The 22,251-nt window shown below is 37.4% G+C and overlaps 1 protein-coding gene across 2 annotated transcripts in view; it reads right to left on the bottom strand.

Annotated features, from left to right (window-relative positions):
• The window catches only part of KCNIP4 (potassium voltage-gated channel interacting protein 4), a 914,902-nt gene that overhangs the window by 762,797 nt on the left and 129,854 nt on the right, over nt 1-22,251 (bottom strand). The gene's annotated exons all lie outside the window — the stretch shown is intronic.

Raw genomic sequence — 22,251 nt, 5'->3', positions numbered from 1 at the left:
GAAAGAGTTTAAATGCCCAAATGGGGAAACTCTAATGTAAATTGTACCTTGAAGAGCTGTTATGCAGTCACCAAAATAATATTTATAAAGATCACAAAAAAAACATAAAAATATCTACAATTTTATTTTTTAAAAATAAGGCAGGATGCAAAGCTATATGTTAAAAAGATATATATTATAAAAGAAGGCAAGGATAAAGCTATAGTCATTACTTTAGGATAATAGTAATGAAGGTTTGTTTGTTTTAGTATTATATATATTTTCACTTTCCAAAAAGCAGCAGACAGGAGTTTTATATTATATATACTAATCGTATTATTTATATATATACTATATATGTTTTATATAAAACAGTTATTTCTGTTTAAGTAAAACTGAATTGACACAGCAGGTATAACTTTATATTTCATATATACTAATTATATTAATAATATATATACTAATACATATACTATGAGTTTTATATAAAACCATTACTTTGAGTTAAGTAAGTGTGGCTAGAAATTGCAAAGTTTAGTTTCAATTCTATTAAGCTTAGGTTAACGTGTCAGCTTCTACTTAAATGCTTTGCTTTCATCCTGCCATTACCAACTATTATGTTGATATGAGCGATACCTTCACTCAAGATCCATTGCCAATCACACCTTCATTCTACTCAAGTCACTGCAGACAAAATAAAAATGTAAGGAGATCACTCTATGAAATTCCCAGGGATCACTCTATAGGATTCCTCTCATAAGGATTTCAAAATCATTGATTGAACAGTTTGCCTTCCAGGGAGCCCTGATGAAATCACTCCCTATTTTAGTTTGTCAATCTACAACTATCCATTGTATAGGCCTGAAGGTCAGAGCCATATTTCACTTCTGTAGACATCTTGATAACAGGAAACACTAGATGTCTGCTGTCTTTCTCTATGACTGTGAGAGAAATAGAGGGCAAGTTATGGCAAGTTCCAACGTACAGGTAACAACTCTTTGTAAGTGCAGAGTATAGAATACAACACCATCCAAATTGGTGAAATAGTATATTTTACTCTTTGGAGAAATACAGAGATTCAAAATGGCATAGCCCTGGAGTTCATTAAGAGCCTCAAATTGTAAACCTTGAGCATTAAGTTGCCCATTAAAATATCAGGACTCAAACCATATTCATTAATTCAATAGTAATGTTAACCAGCTATCTAAATTTCCCACTAGATTAGAAATAAGAAACATAGCTATAATATGTTGAATAGTGATCCCCCAAAATACATGTCCAACTGGAACCTGAGAAAATTATCTTTTTGGGAAATAGAGTCATATCAGATGTAAGTGAAGGTCAAAGTGAGATCATACTGGATTAGAGCAGACCCTAAATCCCATAAGACTGTCCTTATAAGAGACAGAAAAGGACATACAGACTTTCAAGGAAGAAGCCACGTGGAGACAGAGGCAGAGATTAGAGTTATGCTGCCACAACCCAAGGAATACCAGGAGACCTCAGAAGCTAGAAGAGGCAAGAAAAAAATTCTCCCTTAGAGACTCCCAAGGAACCCTCACCCTGCCGACACCTTGATTTTGAACTTCTAGACTACAGAACTGAAAGAGAATAGTTTCTAAGTCACCTATTTGTTATGGAAGCCCTATGAAACGATAGTAACGATAGTAGTTTACAGAGGGAAGAATGCCACATTTCACAAAAACTTTCTCTTTAAACATTGGAGGTAGAATGGGGCAGTGGAAAGAGCACAGAAAGATGTGGAATCGAGGGGAACTGGTTCCACTCTGTCACTCTCTGCGGGCAATCCAGTTAGCGCCTCAAAATATCCATTTGACCATCTCTAGAAGAGAGACGTGATAATAGTATCAATCACTCAGGATTACTGACATTAGGTGAAATTATGTATGTAATAAGCATTTGAAAAGCTATGAAGTGGACAGAAATTCTGATTTGTTATCATTGTCAATGGTTCAGAGTACATGTCAACTTTGCAGTAGATATTTGTTTATGAAATATGAAAATTAAAAATATGAAAGAAATGCACACAAGTACATTGTTTGGTTTGCTTTTTAGTTCATTCTCTATTACAGAATTTTTTTTCACCTAAAGAGTGGGTTTATATACTGAAGACTGACTTTGGACTCTGATATGAATCATTTATCACATAGACAGATAAATTATTAGGGCTGTTTCAGAAGGGGAGTAACCAGGGCTCCGTGATTTTTAGAGTTGGTGTACTGTCATTAATAATAGTTTGTTGTTCTTTTAGTCACCTGAACTGGGATAAAAAATAAATAAACAGATGACCCTGATCGTGGTAAGACAGTTTTAGTGCTGCTGATTGAAAAATATCAAAAGTTAGGGTCAAAGAAACAGCCATTAATGTACAGATCCTAGGTTTTTATAACATTCTCCTTATTTTAGAAGAGCAGCAGGTGGATGATATCGTAGGCATAAAAACCAATTGCAATTATTTCACTAATAATTAGAATTCAATATTGCTTTTAAAAAATCCAAGACTGCCAAAACTACTAGAATAAATTACTCAGTTCTTAAAGTTGCAGCTTAGGTGTAGCATTCAGAAGATTGAATTTATAACTCTTGATTGTAAATCACTTTATGCAATAAAAATATTATAGAGGCAAATTATTTTAAACACAGTCTTTCAGAATTGACGTCACCCAAACATGTTTTCAAAATTAAATGGAAGATAGGATCAAGGCTCCTGGTGTTCCTATTTTCGTTCCTATCAGAGCAGAAAGCAAGACTCTTTCCTCTGTGCTCATTCTCAATGGAAAATTGATGGTGAACCTAATTGATGATGGGGAATCAATGGTATTCCTGTCCAAACAATGAGGCAGAAAACAATTTTTCCAAAGTCTGACTCCTCAAGGAGCGTTTTGTCAAGATTGGATCATGACCTCCAGTAATCACTGCTGCCTGTCCGTGGAAGTCCACGTGGATAGCTGTCATCGCTCTCCAGGTCTCTCTGAGGTTCAAATTAGCAAGTGCTAATTTCTCATTGTTCCTTATCACCCTCTCCCCACTCCACACCACCCCCAGACATGCAAGTGGTAATTAGGATGGAAAAGAACTTGACCATCCACAGAATTTTTTTCTCCATCCCCAACCATTAGTTCAGCTCTCCACCCACTCTTGGGTAGGTCATTGCCATATTCACCCATGAAGGCCTTCATCGTTTGCCTCTCGTTTACCTTGGCATCCACATCTCCCACTTTGGCTTCCTCACCTGCTGTGTTCTCACAGTGAGGGCCTGGGGCCTCTCTCACCTTGCTGAACCTTTGAGTAGAGAGACTACAAGTGCATGCCTGCTTGGAGCGTGCATAGCCAAGACCCTTCCCGAACACCCTCCCTGCTGAATGTCCTGTTCTTCTCTTTTGCTCTGTTTGTACTCCTCATCATTTCATGTTTCATACTTAGAGTCTAAGTTCCCTGAGGCTGGGAGTGTATCTTCCTCATTGATACCCCATCTAAGCATGAAACCAGTACAAAGTGTCTGATAGTTTTTAATAAGATAATGAAATTAAAACCCACGTTCATTTCCTATTCCATACCATTCAACAAGTTAACTTCTCCATGCTCTTTGTTTATTGGGTATAAATTGTTTGAAACAGAATTAAGGATTAAATCATACAGTATGTGGATACATTTCATAAACTCCAAAGTATCTTATAAATAAAAGAATTATGATCATCATCTTCATTTAAAGAAATTCTATAGACTAATCATTCTACACTCAACTTATTGATACTAAAGAGAAGTAGACACAGAAATCAACTTACAAAATGTGCTCATCTAATCTTGCAAACCTGCGAGGTGCGAGATTGAGTCAAAAACATGGTTGTTCTAAATAGACTAATTATTTACTGTTCTTTCAAAGTATATTTTCTAAATGTCCAACACTGATTTGTAGTTGAAACTGTGGGCTCTATTGCAGAGGATATAGAAGACAGACGCTGATGTTAGAACTCCTTTCTCCTATGTAGCCTTAAACAAGTTTTCCCTGGCCTCAAGTGTACTTTTCCACTGGGCAAGTAGACTTAATTAAGTGGAGTCACATCACATCCGAGTTACATAAGACTTCAGTCTGCTATTGTAGACCAAGAAAACCTCTTTGTAGGAAGGAGAGGGTCTCATCATCTACTATTTACTTTGGTAAATCACAGAGAGCACTTTTTTGGATGGCATTTCTAGAAACCCTACTAGATTTCATTTTCCACGTCTCTGCTGCTGCCAAGTTGATAACCCAGGCCTTGCTAAATGAACAGAAAGAAAGACGGAGGGGATGTGAATGAAAAAACCAGGAGGAAGCCCTTAGCCAAATCCAGGTGCAACACATTATATAGGACAGAAGTCCGGTTTCTCAGCTCGACGGCCTGAATAAAAAAGAAGGGAGCACTGGTGTCTTACATTAAAAGAGACTTGGAAAACACAGCAGCCAAATGCAGTAAAAGAGACTTTGGACTCTGGTATAACAAACACATTATAAAAATAATTCTTGAGACAATTAAGGAAATATGAATATGGAAATATGGACTTTTTAAAAGATTAAAAATTCTTTAATTTTTTAAGGAATTATTGTGTTAAATGTTCTAATAGCAAGAGGTTTATGTAGAAATTGGAGATGCATATATAAAAATTCGCAGGAGATAAGCCTTACATCTAGCATTTATTTGTAAATATCTGCTGCAAATAAATTAATAGATGATACAAGATTGGTAAAGTGTTGATAATATTGAAGTTTGATAAAGGGTACAAGAGATTTATCATGCTCTTCACTTTCTTTTGTTTATCTTTCGAATTTTCATAATTAAAAAGTTTCAAGAAAAATAAATGAGGGAAATAAAATTGTCATTATTTGCAGAGGACATGATTCTATATAAAGAGAACTCTAAAGATCTCACCAAAAAAACTATTAGAATTCATAAATAAATTCAGTAAGCTAGCAGGATACAAAATTATTCAGAAATTGGTTGCATTTTTATACGTCAATAATGATCTATAAGAAAGCAAAATTAAGAAAACAATCCCATTTACAATTGCAGCCAAAAAAATATCTAGAAATACATTTAACTAAGGAAGTAACAGGCCTGTACTTGAAAAATTATAAGACATTGAAGAAATAAATTGAAGAAAATACAAATAAATGGAAGCATATACTGTGCTCATGGACAGGAAGAATTAATATCATTAAAATGTTCATACCACCCAAAGCAATGTTAGTACTATTTTTTCTAATATGTCTCCTCAAACAAGGAAAATAAAAGGAAAAATTTAAAACTTTTTGCACAGCAAAGGAAACCACCAACAAAACAAAAAGGCAACCAACTAAATTGGAGAAGATATTTGCCAATTTATAAAGAACTCATAGAACTTAACACCAAAAAAATAAACAATCCAATTAAAAATAGGCAGAGGACCTGAATAGACTTTTCTCCAAAGAGGACATACGGATGGCAAATAGACATATGAAAGATGTTCAATATCATTAAACCTCAGAGAAATGCAAATTAAAACCACAATAAGATATCACTTCACATCTGTCAGAATGGCTAACATCAATAAAGCAACAAACGACAAATACTGGTGAGGATGCAGAGAGAGGAAACTTTGTGCGCTGTTGGTGGGATTGAAAATTGGTACAGCCATTATGGAAAACAGTATGAAGTTTCATCAAAAACTTAAAAATAGAACTACCTTATGACATAGCAATTGCACTTCTGGGTCTTTATCCAAAGAAATCCAAAACACTAATTTGAAAGGGTACATGCACCCCTATATTTATTGCAGCATAATTACAATAGCCAAGACATACAAGTAACCTAAATGTCCATCAAAAAAATGACTGGATAAAGAAGATATGGTATATTTATGTGATGGAATATTACTCAGCCATAAAAAAGAATTAAATTTTATCATTTGTGATAACATAGATGGACTAAGAGGGGATTATTCTATGTGAAATAAATCAGACAGAGAAGGACAAATACCATAGATTTCACTCATATGCAGAATCTAAAGAACAAAATAAATGAACAAACAGAACAGAAACAGACTCATAGATGCAGAGAATAAACTAATTTTTGTCAGATGGAAGGGAAATTGGGGAAGGGGGCTGTATGAAAAAGGCAAAGAGATTAAGAAGTTCAAATTGGTAGTTACAAAATAGTCATGAGGATGTGACATACAGCATAAGAAATATAGTCAATAATAGTGTATATTATAACTATGTATAGTGCCAGGTGGGTACTAGACTTGTCAGGAGGATTGCTTTGCAAATTATGCAAATATCTAACCACTACACTGTACACCTGCAATTAACATAAAATAATGTTGAATGGCAACTGTAGTTGAATATATATATATATATATATACATATATATATATATATATATATATATATATATATATATATATATATATATATATATATATATACCTATATATGTATATATACGTATATACATGAAGAAGAAAAGTAAATGAATTGATTCACTGTATCTCAAAAAAGGACATTTTCACCTGCTGGTAATATGCCCAAGTTTTACCACTGAAACTAGAATACTCAGATTAATTTAAATTCATCCGAAATCATAATTAAGTTAAACATGTAGACAGAAAAAAACAAGCAGAGCCATGAGGATAAAGAGCCTGAGGGAGAAAGAGTATTAACATATCATCAGATAGAACAATCAATAAAATAATTATGGGCATAGTCACAAGATAAAAGATTTTAATGAACTCCAGGTGCAACAAGTTCAGGAAAAGGTGGCAATACTAATAGAAAATAACTCAACGGTGGCAAAATCCCCTTTCCCTTCAAGATCATCTCAAAAGTTACTGCGTGGCTTTTGCCAGCTCCCTAAGGCTGTTAGCTGTTCCCATCTGAGATTTTACAAAACTTTACTCATCCTGAGTGTTTTTCCCCCACCAGAACAAAGAGAAAGTTATATTGACTAGCACAAGACTTGGAATGTGGTACATGTATATACTTAGGGAACATTAGTGGAAGGAGTGGGTGGGTGGATGGATGGAAGGGTGGATGGGTAGATGGGTGGAGTGGGTGGATGGTTGGATGGATGGATGGATGGATATGAGGATAGATGGAATTGGAAAGTGGAAGGTGGAAATGGGTTGGTGGGTGGGTGGGCAGGTAGATGGTTGGAATGGATGATGGATGGATGATGGATGGATGGATGGATGGTTGGATGGATGGATGGATGGATGGAAGGATGGGTGGAAGGGTGGATAAATGGATGGACTGACGAATGGATAAACAGACAGATGGATGGATAATAGAGAAGGAGGAAAGGTAGGGAGATAAGAATGATGCTTCTGCCTTTTAAATCCCACATTCTTTACTGGGAAGAAAGATCCCTGGGGTCAGTCTGTGGGGGCTTATATTTAAGAGAAATTTTATTTAAATAATCCCAAACCAATCAGAATCAGATACATAACTTTCCTTAGTAGCCTACTATAAGGAATTTGTTTATTTTGTTTTATTTTAGCTAGACTAAATCCACATTCTCTTTGTATAAGCAATTTATCAAATATGCCAGGCTGGAAACAGCTGAGTTTTTTAATCTCTTGCTGAGGAAAGAAACTTTTCATTGAGCTATCACATGCACAGTTATTTTTATTTGACTCTCAGTTGAAATACTCCTGCTGCACAGCATATTGAATACTTTATTGACCATAAAATGTGCAGTTGCAATTAGAGGTTTTTGTTTTTCCAAGTGTTTTGCCTTTCTAGAGGCATTTGGAGGCTCATTTCTGTTTATCAGTTTTTTTCTAGGATGTTTGCAATTTAGCAAAACTGAATCAGAAATTTAGTTAAATGTCTGACATCTTTGAGTGAGTGTTTCCAAGATCTGCAATTAAACAGTGCAGGGTAAAGTGTGATGAGGTTCCTAAAAGTTACACAATCTACAGAGGTCTTTTACACTAGCTAAAATTCTAGGGGAAAAAAAATGAATGTTATGTAAATCATCAGCAAATCCACTGAAGAGAATGCCTTATAGATCATTTGACTTTGTCGAATGTTCTCTGGGTCCACAAGATGCTAACTATCCTCAAGTCATGTAAGAGACAATCACTTCTATATGGTGTCACCAAATAAAACAGCAAGGACTTCATGGCAGACACCATATTTAAACAGCATGAACTGTCAGATTTCATGCCTTAGATCCAGAGTTTGAAAGTAGAACCTGAGGATACAAGATGCTCTGCAGTTTTGCAAGTCAAAGAGCTGGACCCATGCATTCACCAGTAAATAGTAATTGAATTAATGACAGGAATTCTCTAAGTATATTCTCTAAGGAATGCACTTTGGCTATTTCCAGCAAGCTAACAGAAAACCAATGGAATGCTTGAGTTAGAACAAGAATGAAGCTTCTGCCTTTTAAATCCCACATTGCACACTTCCCTCCTGTGTCCTCCACCAGGTGAGTAAGCAAGCCTGGACTTGTCTGCAGGTCTCAGGACTTAACCTGTGTGTTTTCTATATATTACACAACTGCTTTTAAAGAAACTTCTTATTGAAGCATCACATCTTTTCTGAAACTAGAATCAAGCTCATGCCCCAAAGCCTTCTGAGTCTATACCTCTGATGACATTGCAATGAGGTAGGTCAGGTGACTGCTACCTCAGAGCATCCTAATCCACTTTCAGCCTTTTCCCTGCATCTTCTGATTCCCTCATTCTGCCACAGCCATCAGGAAATAAGCAGAGACTCAAAGAGCCACAGCTTAATTGTACTGAAAGTCTCCTCAGGCATTGTGAGCACTGGTCATGCGGCAATGAACAAATCAGAAACATCTCCTCTTCTCAGGGACCTCTCACTCCGAGGACTTAAAATGGGCCTTAATCAGTATTAAAGTTCAGTTATGAGAGATGAATAAGTTTTAGAGATCTGCTATTCAACATGGTGTCTACAGAAATAATACTGCGTTGTATACTCAAAAATTTATTGAGAGTAGATCTTATGTTAAGTTGTTCTTATCACAATAAAACAAATGAATAGAATAGAATAGAATAGAATAGAATAGAATAGAATAGAATAGAATAGAATAGAATAGAATAGAATAGAATAGAATAGAATAGAATAGAATAGAATAGAATATAGACCTTGCGTCTTCCCACAGCAGGCATCTTGCAAAAGCACAATGCAGTTGTACATGCGGTGTTTTTTTTTTCTTAGATCTTTCAATAACATTTCTTTCAAGTCTCTGCTCAACTGTCCCCTTATGAGGAAAGAGTCCCTTGATCACCTCATGAAATACCCGTCCTGCCTCATCATTCTTCTCCTCTTCCACCACTGTCCATCATTCTTATCCTGCCTTTTCTCCAGAGTCCATAGCACCATCTGACACGTGTTTATTTATTTGTTGGTTTATCTGTCCTCCTTCTTCTAGGACAGGTCAGGCAACTTAGTTAATTCACTACTGAGTATCTGGCACATTATGAAGGCTCCATAAATATTTATTGAATGGACAAATGCATGAATAACCACGAGCGTTCGTCACAACTGTTATCCTAGTTGTACAGATGGGGAAGCCGACGCTTATAGAGGGTTAGACACTAAAGAAAGTAAAGGCCACTAAACTATATATAGGGAAAAGCAACAGCACAACGGCAAATAGAATCCTGAAAAACTTCTGAATAAAACTTGACGGTCATCTTGCACAGAGTTACCATGAAAACGAGTCCTATTGAGGGAAAGTGAAAAGAACAAAGCTTTAAGAGTCATGCAGGGCTGTTCACTTTTCAACCTCAGTTTTCGTATCTATGAAGTGGAGGTGATGCCTGCCTCCCCTCTACCTCCCAGTTGTTGGCAGAAGGAAATGAAATAATGAATGTGAAGTTTCTGGCACAAATTTAAGTAGAATGAGTGACTCACTAGTCATGTTACTATAATAAATCCTAAGTGTACAGACTGAAAAAGATGTTCCAAATTTCAGTGTCTTTGTTTTGATCAAGTTGATCAGTTGGTTAGTTTGGGGGAGGAGATACAGCAGCACCCAAATATTTATTTAGACATAACCAATGAACTTATCAAGCATTCTTAGGAAAATCACCTAATCATCTAGTGGTCAAATATCTGGCTGAAAAACTTTGAAGTTAATGAAAGATCTTTAATAAAAGTATTGCTAACCTTCAGTACATATTCTCCAGAAACCCTGTATTTGAATTTGTACTAGTACAGTTCTCAGAAGAAAAACATTTACTGATACTCTAGCTCTGATGTGATCTTAGAAATTTAGCTTCTCACAATTTCTATAGTCGCTTATAGCAGAATAGTAATGATCTTCTGTTATGTTATGGTTGAACTGATACAATAAATTACATTTTTCCTTGGTTTCTATTAGAAGCTATAAATGGTTCTACCATCTCTAAAATAGCCTAGGGAATGCAACACATTTTTAATTTTATGGGCCCTTCTCTCTTTTTAGAATCAGAATATTTGCTTGACAACCTAAAAATTGCAGTCTACCTTAAAGGAATATCAACTGACATACTTAGCTAAAAACACAGATTTTCATTGCTCCATTTCTTTCCCAATTGCTAGAGAAATGAAGAAACATTTCTCCTTTCATTTGGTCAGTTCGGAACCTGGATTGTTGGCTTTAGTTTCTGGAGATTTTTTCTTGTTTGTTTGCTGTTTAATTCTTCCACAGAGGTAACATTTAAAATAGCTGAGGTAAGTATTAGAAGGAATATCTTTCAACAGCAGCCTCTCTCTCTCATATGGGAGCATTCCAAGTGCATGTTTCTTACATTAGTAACTACCTGACTAGCTTAAGAGGGGCACAAATCTGCTTTGGTATTTCTGAATTACTCCTCAAATTATTCTTTATCCTGAAAGCAAATCAATGAAAGCTCCAGAAATTTGTCAGCTGCCAGGTAGGGATATTGAAACGCAAATGTAAAACTCACTTTGATAAAAAAAGATAGGAAAATTACCCAAGACACCTCTTTGTGTAGGTTGGATCTCTGCCAAAGAAGAAAATCAATTCATGTATAAATTTGGACTAAATAACTATCAAGAATCTATATTCAAATATTATCTGTCCCCAGACAGTGTTTTACAATGGAATCACAATATGTAACATGAGATAACTCTTCTTCTCGATATTCAGTTTGAAAACGCTAGTAAGGAAATGCACAGCTGGTGCTGCTATGTCTCTTAAAAGAAGAGACTCAGCTATTTTAAAACAGAATAAGCAGGAAACCTGGAATCAACAGTCCTGAGTTTGTGCTGTGGCTCTGCCAGTTGTCAGCAGTATCAGCATCACTTACCTGAACTCTCCCTTTCTCCTTTGTAAAGAGAGACGAGTGATGTTTGCCACATAAGCTATGGGTGTGTTCAATAAATGTTAGTTGAATTTGAATCATGTCTACAAAGTTAGTAATGAAACCACATAAATAACTTCTTGGGAAAATCAACGAAAGAGTAGGTCAAACTGTTCAGGACTTTTTGTTGTCACAGGGGAGGTCAATATTGGATATGGCCTCTGTCAGTTGGCTTGTGGCTCTCAACCACTAGGTGTGTGTGTCCCTGTGCAAGTAATCTGACCTCAGTATGCTTTATTTTGCTCATCTGCAAAGCAAGGTTAATAGGACCAACTCCCTAATTTTATTGTTAGAAATAAATTCAGAAAATGTGTACTTAACACAAAGCGAGACACACAGGAAACAGTCATAAAAAATGTGGGGTTATTAATATTTTCAATAAGAACATGCAAATTTCATTCAATAAAAAATTTAGGTTGCACTTTATGTGTCCCAGATACATCAGAGTACTGGGGATACAGCGGTAAACAAAACCAGAAACTCTGTTCTCGTGTAACTATTTCCTGATAAAGGAAATAGGACACCATCCATAGTGATAAATGTTCTGAAGACAAAGTAACATGAACAGACATCAACTGCAGGTGTGGTTATGTGCGAGCGTGTATGTTAGGGAGGTGCTTTAAACATAAGGATGATCGCAGAATGTCTCTCTGAGGAAAGAAGGTTTGAGCTCTGACCTAAGTGATGATAACTAGCCAGCTGCGCAATGTACAAACTCATCAGCAAGACTTTAGCACGAGCCCATTCAAGATGCATTTTCTGACATTCTGCAATGTACCATCTCTGCAACTCTATAGCGATAAAGGAGATCCAGATTTTGATGTGTGTATTTTGTTCACTCTCCTTTAAGAAAAGGAATACCTACCGTTGTATAACAATTTCCGGAAGGGAGGTGAGCCTATTATGTTCCTTGGAATGAAAGGTTCCCAACTATGAGAATCATCAGTAGGTTGACAGCGGCCTTGTTATTTAAGCAACAGGAGTTTCAGTAACCTCACTGATAAGACACACCTGACACAGATCATGGAAGGACTATTTCTGGCAAAGTGCCTGGTGCCAAGCAGATTCTCAAAGGATAATCAGTGATACTATCAGGTAAAGAGCTGTGCTGCTTACTAGCAATGTGACCTTGGGTGAGTGTGTCACTTTTCTGTGCCTCAGTTTCCTAATTTGTAAAATAAGCATGATTAAAAAATAATAATAATACCCACCTATTAGGCTTTGGATGAGAAATTAGTTATGTAAAGCACTTTGTATGGGTCCTGGCACAGAGTAATTCTCATCAAGGCATTATTATACTGCCCATGGCTTTGACATCTGCCATGATAGAATATTAGCATAGGCTCAGATGGTTATGAAAGAAAGGACCATTAACTTAGAAATTATGATAGACTAAGTCATCCCCACATGAAGTTTCCCTAACACTAAGAACAATCACTTGTGCCATTTCTGTATCTTACTTCTGAAGATTTTAAAATATTAATTAAATCTGGCAACACAGTGACATGGTAAGTAAGAACCCTTGCTTTGCATAAGTTTTCCCTTTTTTATGGACTTATACATTTCCCTAAGACTGAGTCCTATCATAGGACTTCAGTCCACACAGGCTGTATCTTACGTGCCATTTACAAATCACATGAGTAATTTTAATACATTTCCTTTTTTTTTTTTTTAAATGAAAGCATTCAACTGAATCTTCTTGGTTTTATGTTGGAAGGACACACAAATCTTCTGCAGTCAAAGAATTATAAACTATTTAATTGAGAAGATCACCTGAGATGGTTTTGTCCAAGAAGCATAATCGGGATATTCTTTGCAGGAATTAGTTATGAATCAGGACACATGTGATCCGTGAGCCACTCCCGAATATGGCTTTAATACCAGGTCTCAGGGAGTCATGCCTGAGCAAGCAGTCTGTGTAATAGGAGACCCTGACCTGGGCTCAGCCTCTCATGTTAGAGTTGAATTCTGAGGGGTCTAGAGTCCTCATAGGGGATGTATTAAAATTAACGTTTCTGAGATCACATAGCAGAGAACCTGGAATGACAGCCTAACTTTCCAGAATTCTCACGTCCATGTTCTTGCCTCCACATCTTGTGACCTGCTATTAAATATTTGCCTGAACAGGGCTGAGGACCTGGGGGAAATGGAATCACAGCATAAATTAAAATCCTCATTCTTCATTTCTGCTTGAGTTTAATCCACTCCTCTTCAAGTTTCCCACTCTTGATTTCTTTGCTCTCTTTTCTATTTTTACTAATGTAAATATCCTGTAATGTCTCACCTGAAAAAGAAGAAACTACAGGCTTTAAACTAACCTATTCAGCTTCACTCAGGCCCAAGAAGAGTGTGCCGCTAGCAGCAATGTTGAATATAAATATGAACGATGTCCTCACCCATTACTTCGCTCAGCATCTCAATCACTCATGGTTTTCCTTGCTGAGAATTTAGCCCACCTGTTCCCCTGCCCCAAGTTTCTTTATTAATATTTCACTTCCACAGCCCAAACTTAACCAAAGTCAGTGATCAGAACCTATGGGTCAGTGAATGACTGCTCAGTGCTCTGCTGATGCTCATCACAAAGCACCAGAAAAAATCTGGTAGCAACTGCGCTGTTAAAATGGGTAAAAAATACTCATTCATACCAACCCACGCACTAATGCTAAAAATTATTAACAATGGAAAAACTGGCTTATAGTCAAGCTTCAATTAAATGCATGTCTTTATTAACGTATATTCTAAATTTGCTAAATAGGAAAATGATGGGCTGTTGGAGACTGACTTTATTAATACACAGTGTTCTTCTGGCAGGATGGCAAAATGAAAAAGAAAACGAGGAGGTAGGAGGTCTTACTTACTGTAATTGCAAAAAGCATCCTCGAACTTTTTAACACTTTAACTTAATTGAAGCATGGCAGTTATTAGGATGGGATACACAGTGTTTGAGTACTTTTTCTTGAATGCCCATCTGAGGCTTGTTCAGTGAACAAATGGAAATTATCTAAAATTTGGAGGGAAAAAAGATCCACTACACGTAATTCTTCAAAATTGGATTCAAAATATAAAGCCAACAACATAGGAACATGATACAGCCATTCAGTAGAACACTGTATAGCCATTATAATACTTTTTTTTCATACAATGACATAATAAAATGGAAAACATAAAATCCTTCTGTTCAAATAAAAAAGAAAGTTCAATATATGTTTGTAAAATAAGAAACCAAAACAGCCACACACACAAAAAAAGAAAAGAAATTCACAATAACAGTAAAATAAACGCTTCCTATCCTGAGACTATATACTTTTTTATTACTGAGACTATATAATTTTTTATTATTAGATTTATCTTCTCCAAATTTAATCCAATGTGGGAGAGGGGAAGAGATGGTATTAGTTAAAAATTCTTTTTTTTTTTTTCTAAATCCTTACTTTACAATTGGAAGTGACCTAAATGGATGAATGGGAGCACAACGGGATGTTGTGGTCACACACACAACTGGCCATTCACATGATGTATTTTTGCAAAGTTACTCAAAAATCATGGTTTGAGAAAAAAAAAATTGTGATATAATCTTAAATGTAAAAAAATGGATTATAAATCTCCATGTGCAATAATCCCCAAAAAGATGGGTGGAAATACACTAGAGCCACACGGGTGCCACACGGGAAATTTTAATTCTTCCACTGGCCACATTTTTTCAAGATAAAAAGACATAGGTGTAATTACTTTTAATAAGCTATTGTATTTAGTGCCATGTACTCGGAATATTATTTTAACATGTAATCAATAAGAAAAATTATTAGTGAGCTATTTCACTATTTTGTATTAAGTCTCTGAAATCAGTGTGTGTGGTTTACGTTTATACAGCACGTCTCAATTCAAGTACGTTTCAAGTGCTCATTAGCCACACGGACCCTACTGGACAGCACTGCATTAGAGTAATGCAGAGATTAGACATGCTCTTCTTTTCTTTTAAAATTTTCTCTGTGGACTTGTGTTTTGTGTTTCCTCAAACTTTCATCCATTTACTCAGTAAGCAGTACTTAAATTTAGCTGTTAAAATTATTTAATTATATTTATACCTAAATTAATGTTTATATTTTCTATTACCACATGGCCTTTACAATTAGTTTTCCATTTCATCCACACTGTTTTCCCTATGTCTCTTCCAGTGTCTAGTACAGTACTAGACTCAGTAAACCTGGGCTGGTCTCAACTTATAGAATACTAACGAAAATTCATTATGAACAGAAATAGCTGTTCTTGGTTGGCTGAGCTTCAGAGCAAAGCTAAGTAAACTGTTCTTTGACCATCAACCCAAAACAAATAAGCAAGGACACCATTATTTTATTTTATTCTGAAGTGTTAAGCTTACCACAACAGTTTACTATAAATAAAGATAGCATCCATTGGCCAACATTTAAACATTTTATCAATGTTATTAGTGGACTGGGGCAATAAGATTCTTTCACCAGTAATCAAGCTCTCAGTCATAATTCTTTCTTTGAATGAATGATCACAAAATCTTTATAAGAGTGAGCTACAGAGGGACCTCAGAAAGTTAGGAAAGAGTGTAGAGAGAGAGATAATTGGAAAGGGATGATTCCTGAGATGATTTGAGAAGTGCTCTGATGTTCAACATCTGTCATCCCTAGGTGACAGACTGGGTGTAAGTCTTCCCGTCTAGGACAGTGCTTACTACGCAGTGAATGCTTAATAATCCCTTCTAGAATGAATGGATGAATGCACCACTGATCTAATTCCCTTACTTGTCAGGACACTCAGGAATGTGTCCCTAATAACAAGCACAGGTTCATTGGATAACAATTCCTGAATCACGGTTGAGTTCACACGAATGAAATGGGAAGAGCATTGCCCAAATTATCTGTCTATTCCCATTATCATTTTAACTATTGTTGTTGACTGTGTGTCATAATAAACAAAGCCCATGGCTGGGTAGTTTTCCTACATAACAGCATATGCCAGCCATCCGCTGCTTATTACATACAAGGTGCCAGTGACGAAGTGAACTGCTAGGTCAGCCTAGTTGTAACTAACAAACACCCTTGGCTTTACTCTCTTCCCACAAGAAAGGTTTTTTAATTCTCTTCTTTTTCTTTTACTTAATAAAAAAGAATCGGTTTAAATTTTTAACTCCAGCCACTGCATATTATTCCGTTGGCTACTAAAAACAACAGCCCATTTAGAAGTGAGGATCGAGAGGCTTAGCTGGTCTTAAAGAGTAAAGTCACCATCTCTGAGTGTCCCCTGGGGGCCAGGCGCAAATCGGAGATGTTAGGTACAGAGGGCTCGGGTCTGTCCCCTGAGCTGACTAATCTTGGGCAAGTTATTTCTTTTCTCTGAGTCTCAATTTTCTAAGCAAAAGGGGATAATGAAAACTAAACTTGCACAGTTGGTTATTCTTAGGATTAAAAAATGCAAGTAGAGTGCTTTTTTTACATTAGATCCTAAATTTTTCATTTCAGCATTGGTGCATGCATCCTTCTTTTTTCATTAAATAAATAAAGGTGGCAAAAAGGAAGAAGAACAATCTTTGATTTATCTCAAATTGTAAAAACTCTCAAGTTTGCCTTTTATGGTTTGAAAAAGGAACCTTGAGCCAAGACACAAAATTTGGAAGCAGCCCCTGGGTTATAATAGGTTTGCTAGGAAATGAGACTTGAGTGCCAGGAACTCCAGATCAGAAGAAAATTTATGCAATTAGATCACTTGGTCTAAATGTGATTATACATTTTAGTAATGAACAATATGATTCTGTAGATAAAGCTAGGATAACAGGGAGAAAACAGTAAGAAGAGATTCGATTTATTATAGACTTGCAGAAAAAGAAATCACATTTGTATGATAAGCAGGCATTTTCCATAATGGCTGGAGATAAGTAAATTATTTCAGACAATTGTGTGAAGAAAAGAGAGGGTTCATACTGCCAATTCTAGGAACATGACTCTAATACCAGCCAGGGAGACAAACTCCGAAGTAAAGAAAAAAGGCCAACGCTAACGGTGGCAATACCGTGTGAATGCCAATTAGTGCGCTAAGTTTGCAGCTACAGGACAAGTCCAATGAGAAAGTTCTAAAGGAGCTAGAATCATTTGGAAGGCAGAACTAAGTGCCTTGGGCTATATCATGACACTAGGGTGTTTGTTTTCAGTGATTTATTTATATAAAAGTAAAATAAAGTGTGCCCTATGCGTGTGTGTACCTATAGTTGGTGATGATTGATTATGTCTGGCCAGGATCAGAAGGCTGAATATATAAACCACTGCCAGCTAATGCCCTGCCTCCCAGAAGACGCTAGAGATGGTGAATTTGCTCCTTGAGACTAACTGAGGCTTTCGCTGCACGCCCTGAATGCACTGGGCCGCATGGGAGCCTGAGCAGCCTCCGCTGCCCTTTCCACCGCGGGCTCGGACAGGAGGAAGACTGGGACCAGCGGCGCGGTCGCTGTCCTCCTTTGCCTGGCCAGGTGCACCTTGAGCTTCTCGGCCCTGGTAAGAGCCGAAGCTCCACTCAACCACCCAGCCTGGCTGGAAGGGGAAACGCGGACAGCAAGGCACTGAGCGAGAATTGTGACGGGGGAAGGAGGGCTCGCCCTGCAGTTCGAGTCATAATCCTCTTGTTCCTCTCAAAAGCTTCCTATTGAAGCCGTGATTCCATGAGACCCATTTCACAGCTGCGCCTTCTTTTGGTGGAGCCTAGCGTCCCCCGCAAAGTTAAGTCGAGCTACTATCAGTGACTGTTCTATCATTATGGCAAACTAATAATATTAATAGAAATTTAAGATGAGGTATGTTGTCGTTTCTGTTGTCTTTTTACTATCAAGAGAATCTAAGTTCCTTTTGTCTTATAAGGTCACTCGAGCGGCCTTATTAATTATGCAAATAAATGTCCATAGCTCTGGGAAAAGGCAATAATAAAAGACTTGTGTGTATGTGTGCTCAGGCTTCCGTTGATTAGCAAAAACGACTTCCTGCCCTAATGATGCAGAGTTGGACCTGCAGAGAGGGTGGGCAATCCCAAACGGAGGGGCTGCTTCACAGGGAGGGATCACTCGCGGGAAGGATGCGTCTGGATGGTGACCTAGCTGGACATGACCCCAGGGGTCACTGAGGAGGTTAGGTTCCTCAGCACAGCATGTGGTTGACGCAGGCAGTACCTCGGGACCCAGAAACCTTATCCCCAGGCTGTGGGGAAATGACTGAAGATGTGTGTGTGTGTGAGGACAGAGCTGGCCCCCCAGAGTCCAAGCACAACAGCGAACTGCAGGAGGGCAGTTAGGAAAAGACGCAAGTAAACAAGTGGCTTTTGGACGATAAAGGAGTCATCTGCAGCAGCGACACCATGTGGCAAGAACATGTAACAGCAGCAGTAGACTGGGATAGTTCACCTAGTTTACAAATGGGACTAACCCTCCATGGGTGAGAGTTCTTGGATTACATAGGAATGAGAGAAGGAAGTGGAAAGACAGGAAATCGCAGGTGTCTTCCTGCTAATGGTGCAGGTGGTGGTCTGAACAATAGGTTTTGTAAAAATTGAAACCGAAGGTCCCTATGACTTTGATTAAATTTAGTTTAAAATCCCAGCTCTAGAAATCATATCCCTCTCTGTATATATGTACACCTTTCGGAGACCCACCCTCTCCCCCAGATAACCAGCAACCACCGAGGCAGCAGAAGACAGTGGACAGGATCTGACTAATGGTACACGGTCTGGACCTTTGGCAGGCTAAAGATAACATCTTGACCTAAGTTATGTTTCAGACCCTGATCCCTAAGGTGGAACAACCCCCTGGCTTCTTCCCCATGAAACCAGACAGCTGTCCTCAAGACCTGAAGAAATGATAGATCACCCTCACCTCACCTCTGACCAATCAGCTCCCAGCACAGCCCCGAACCCTTAATCCACGGTGTCTTGTGATTTTTGTTCTATATAATCTATAACCTACGCACATCTCGGAGTCACATTTTCGTAAGCTCCTCATCTCCGTATTAGCCAACTGAATATTAAACTATTTGTTTTCTTTCTATACAGCAAACTCCTGCTTGTGCATTCCCTTGGGCCAATGTGTACTGGTGGGAAGACCCAAGGAAAATCATTGGGTTTCCAATAAAGAAAGGAGAGAATGTCATCACTGGACTCTGAAAGGTTTATTGCAGGCCACCTCACCTGCAATAATAATAAAGCACTGTGTGTGATATGCATCCACCTCCGTAATAACGCAAAAGACAGCTTCGGTTGCGCCATTTTACACAAAAAGAAACTGAGACCCAGAGACTTTGAATAATTTGCCCCAAATCACTTAGGTTTCAAGAGGCTGAACAGAGACTTCCATGAAAGTTCATTTGTCTTCAAAACCCTGGGCTCCCAATCTCTGTTGTCTCAACCGTCCCCCAAATCTGAAAAGAGGTGTCCCCAGGTTCTTCTTTACCATCCTCACTGCTAGTCTAAAGCACATGTGCTCAATTGGTAAACCTAAAATTCTCAAACAACAGTTACTGCTTTGCTTAGTTTCTCAGAGTTTAGCAAAATTTTACTAAAATAGTTTCCTTTTTGATCTTCCTACAACTTAAATAAAGTGGATAAAGCAAAGGTGATTATGTCTCATCTATGAAGATTAAGAGAAAGTCTCCCTGACTTGCCCTACAGCAAAGAGCTAGCAAGGGGCTCCACTTAATGTTCTCAGTCAAAGGCTGGCAGCCCCAAAACAAAAATCTTACTTTACCCCTGGGGAAATGGATCTGTGGTGTCCTGGGCTGGGAGTCAGAAAGTGCAGGTTTTATTTATTCATTCATTCACTTACGTAAATAGATATTCACTGAGTGTCTACCACCTACTGGGCATATTCTAGGTACTGAGATATAGTAGTGATCAAAACAAAGATCCTGCTCTCTTGGTGACCCCATTCTAGTAAAAGAGGCAGAAAATTCACCATGAAACAATGTTTTGGATTGTGTCAAGTAGCAATCATTGCAAAAAAACAAAAACAAAAGCAAACGAACAACAACAAAGTAAATGGATATGATGGATAGAGAGTACAGGGAAGCAGGTTTGGGGATCTCTCCTGCAGAGCGACACCTAAGAGGCAAGGAAGAGGACCAGAGAGAAAACTTCAATGGCAAAGCCCTAGTAGGGATTGTACTTTATGAAAGAACCAAGAGACCAGTATGACTGGAGCCAAGTGAGCAAATAGGGGACAGAGCCATTTCATGCAGGGCTGGGCACACCCTGGTGACAATGTTGGATTTTTATTCCAAGAATGGGAGGAAGATGTACATTTTACAGGGTTGCCCAGGGCTAGCGGAGATTAGAGGAAAGCTGTGGGGTGGGAAGGACTTAGTGACAGAGAGCAGTCCAGGACACCGTGAGGAAGCAGGTGCAGTTCAGGTGGGTGTGGCGGAGGCTCAGAATAGCATGGACGCTGCCGCTGGTTTTATTTCCAACTTTGCAATATTTATAAATTCCGTGACCCTGAGTTTAATGAACCCAGCCTCAGTCTCAACTTATTTTCTGTTTCAAAATGCAATTATTAAAAAACTTCACAAGTCTGAAATGAGAGCAGATTTACAAAATAAAATGATATACTTCAAAAGGTAGGAAAGATTCATTGTGGTTTTTCCACTGCCACAGAGAAATATATACAGTGGGAGCTTAATAAACACAATTCGATTCAGAAATTGATTTGAAATACACTCATGATTTAACATGAGTGCCAACACCATCTTATTACAACTGCCAACACAAGCAAATTTATCACAGACTTATCTATTGTAGTATGTACAGGAGAACTCAGTTCAGGTCAAGGAAATCAAAAGTGATCGTTGGAAAAGACACAACTTCCAAGAATTTGCTGTTGTTATACACATTCTTCCTTACATGGAAATCAAGAGACACGGTGTCATACAGAAAATCAATCTTAGTTACACCACCAATCAATGCCACCAAACCTGCAAGCAAGAACCCTTCGGTGACCCCATCGTTAGCACGTAATCATTGACTGAATTAGAAATATAGTAATATAAAATACTACATCAAATAGTAACTTTATACTAAAGTGTATGTGTGTGTGTGTGTGTTTTAGTATTCCCTAAAAGCCTGGATTAAAAAAAAATCGTAATAAGCTTCTAAATTTTATGATTTGAGATTAAAAATATACTTAAGTAAAATAAGTAGATTGATTATGAGACATCTTTAGAAATCTTTTAAGACTTAACCTTTAAAATTTGCTTTGTATTTTTAATGCAAAACTAATCAATTCTATGTTAATGAGTAATAATAAAATAAGCAAGTAAACATATAAAATATAGATGCTGTTTTCCCTCTGAATAGTACTAGAAACTCCTCTAAGGTGTTTTGCTTGACTGTTTTGAAATCTGAGTACATTTACATTTGAAGATAAATTACGATTTAAGTACACAAATGATTATAAACTAGAGCATCACCCTGCTGTTATGGTTAAAATTCCGCACAGCTACAAAAAGAAGAAACATCTCACTCCCCAGCCTTGTCCCTCTTTCCCAAAAACACTGCTTGCTTGTTACTGCCACCTGCTGGTCGGAACCAAAATTTACTTTTACACAAGAGAAATCCATACACGACCACTCTTTTCCTTGGTTCACTCTATATTCCTAGATGTCCATAGGTTATAGGAAAGTCTATTGCCTATTTAAAATTATTAAGTATCACTCTGTCATTATAAAACCTACATATAGTCATTAAAATGCAGAAAAACACAAATAAAATAATAATTCCTGCATTCCTACTTCCCAGAGACAATCCCTGGTTAACAAGGTTAAAAAACACAACTGTGTAATGTGATGTTTTTCACCTAAAACATATTGTCAAAATGTATGTAGTTTAATATGCTTATTGTG

This window comes from Pteropus medius, unplaced genomic scaffold (genome assembly GCF_902729225.1).
Source record: "Pteropus medius unplaced genomic scaffold, Ma_sr-lr_union100, whole genome shotgun sequence".
In the NCBI taxonomy this organism is placed as follows: Eukaryota; Metazoa; Chordata; class Mammalia; order Chiroptera; family Pteropodidae; genus Pteropus; species Pteropus medius.
The sequence above is the reverse complement of the archived record's forward strand: the minus strand, read 5'-3'. Positions and strand labels throughout refer to the sequence as shown.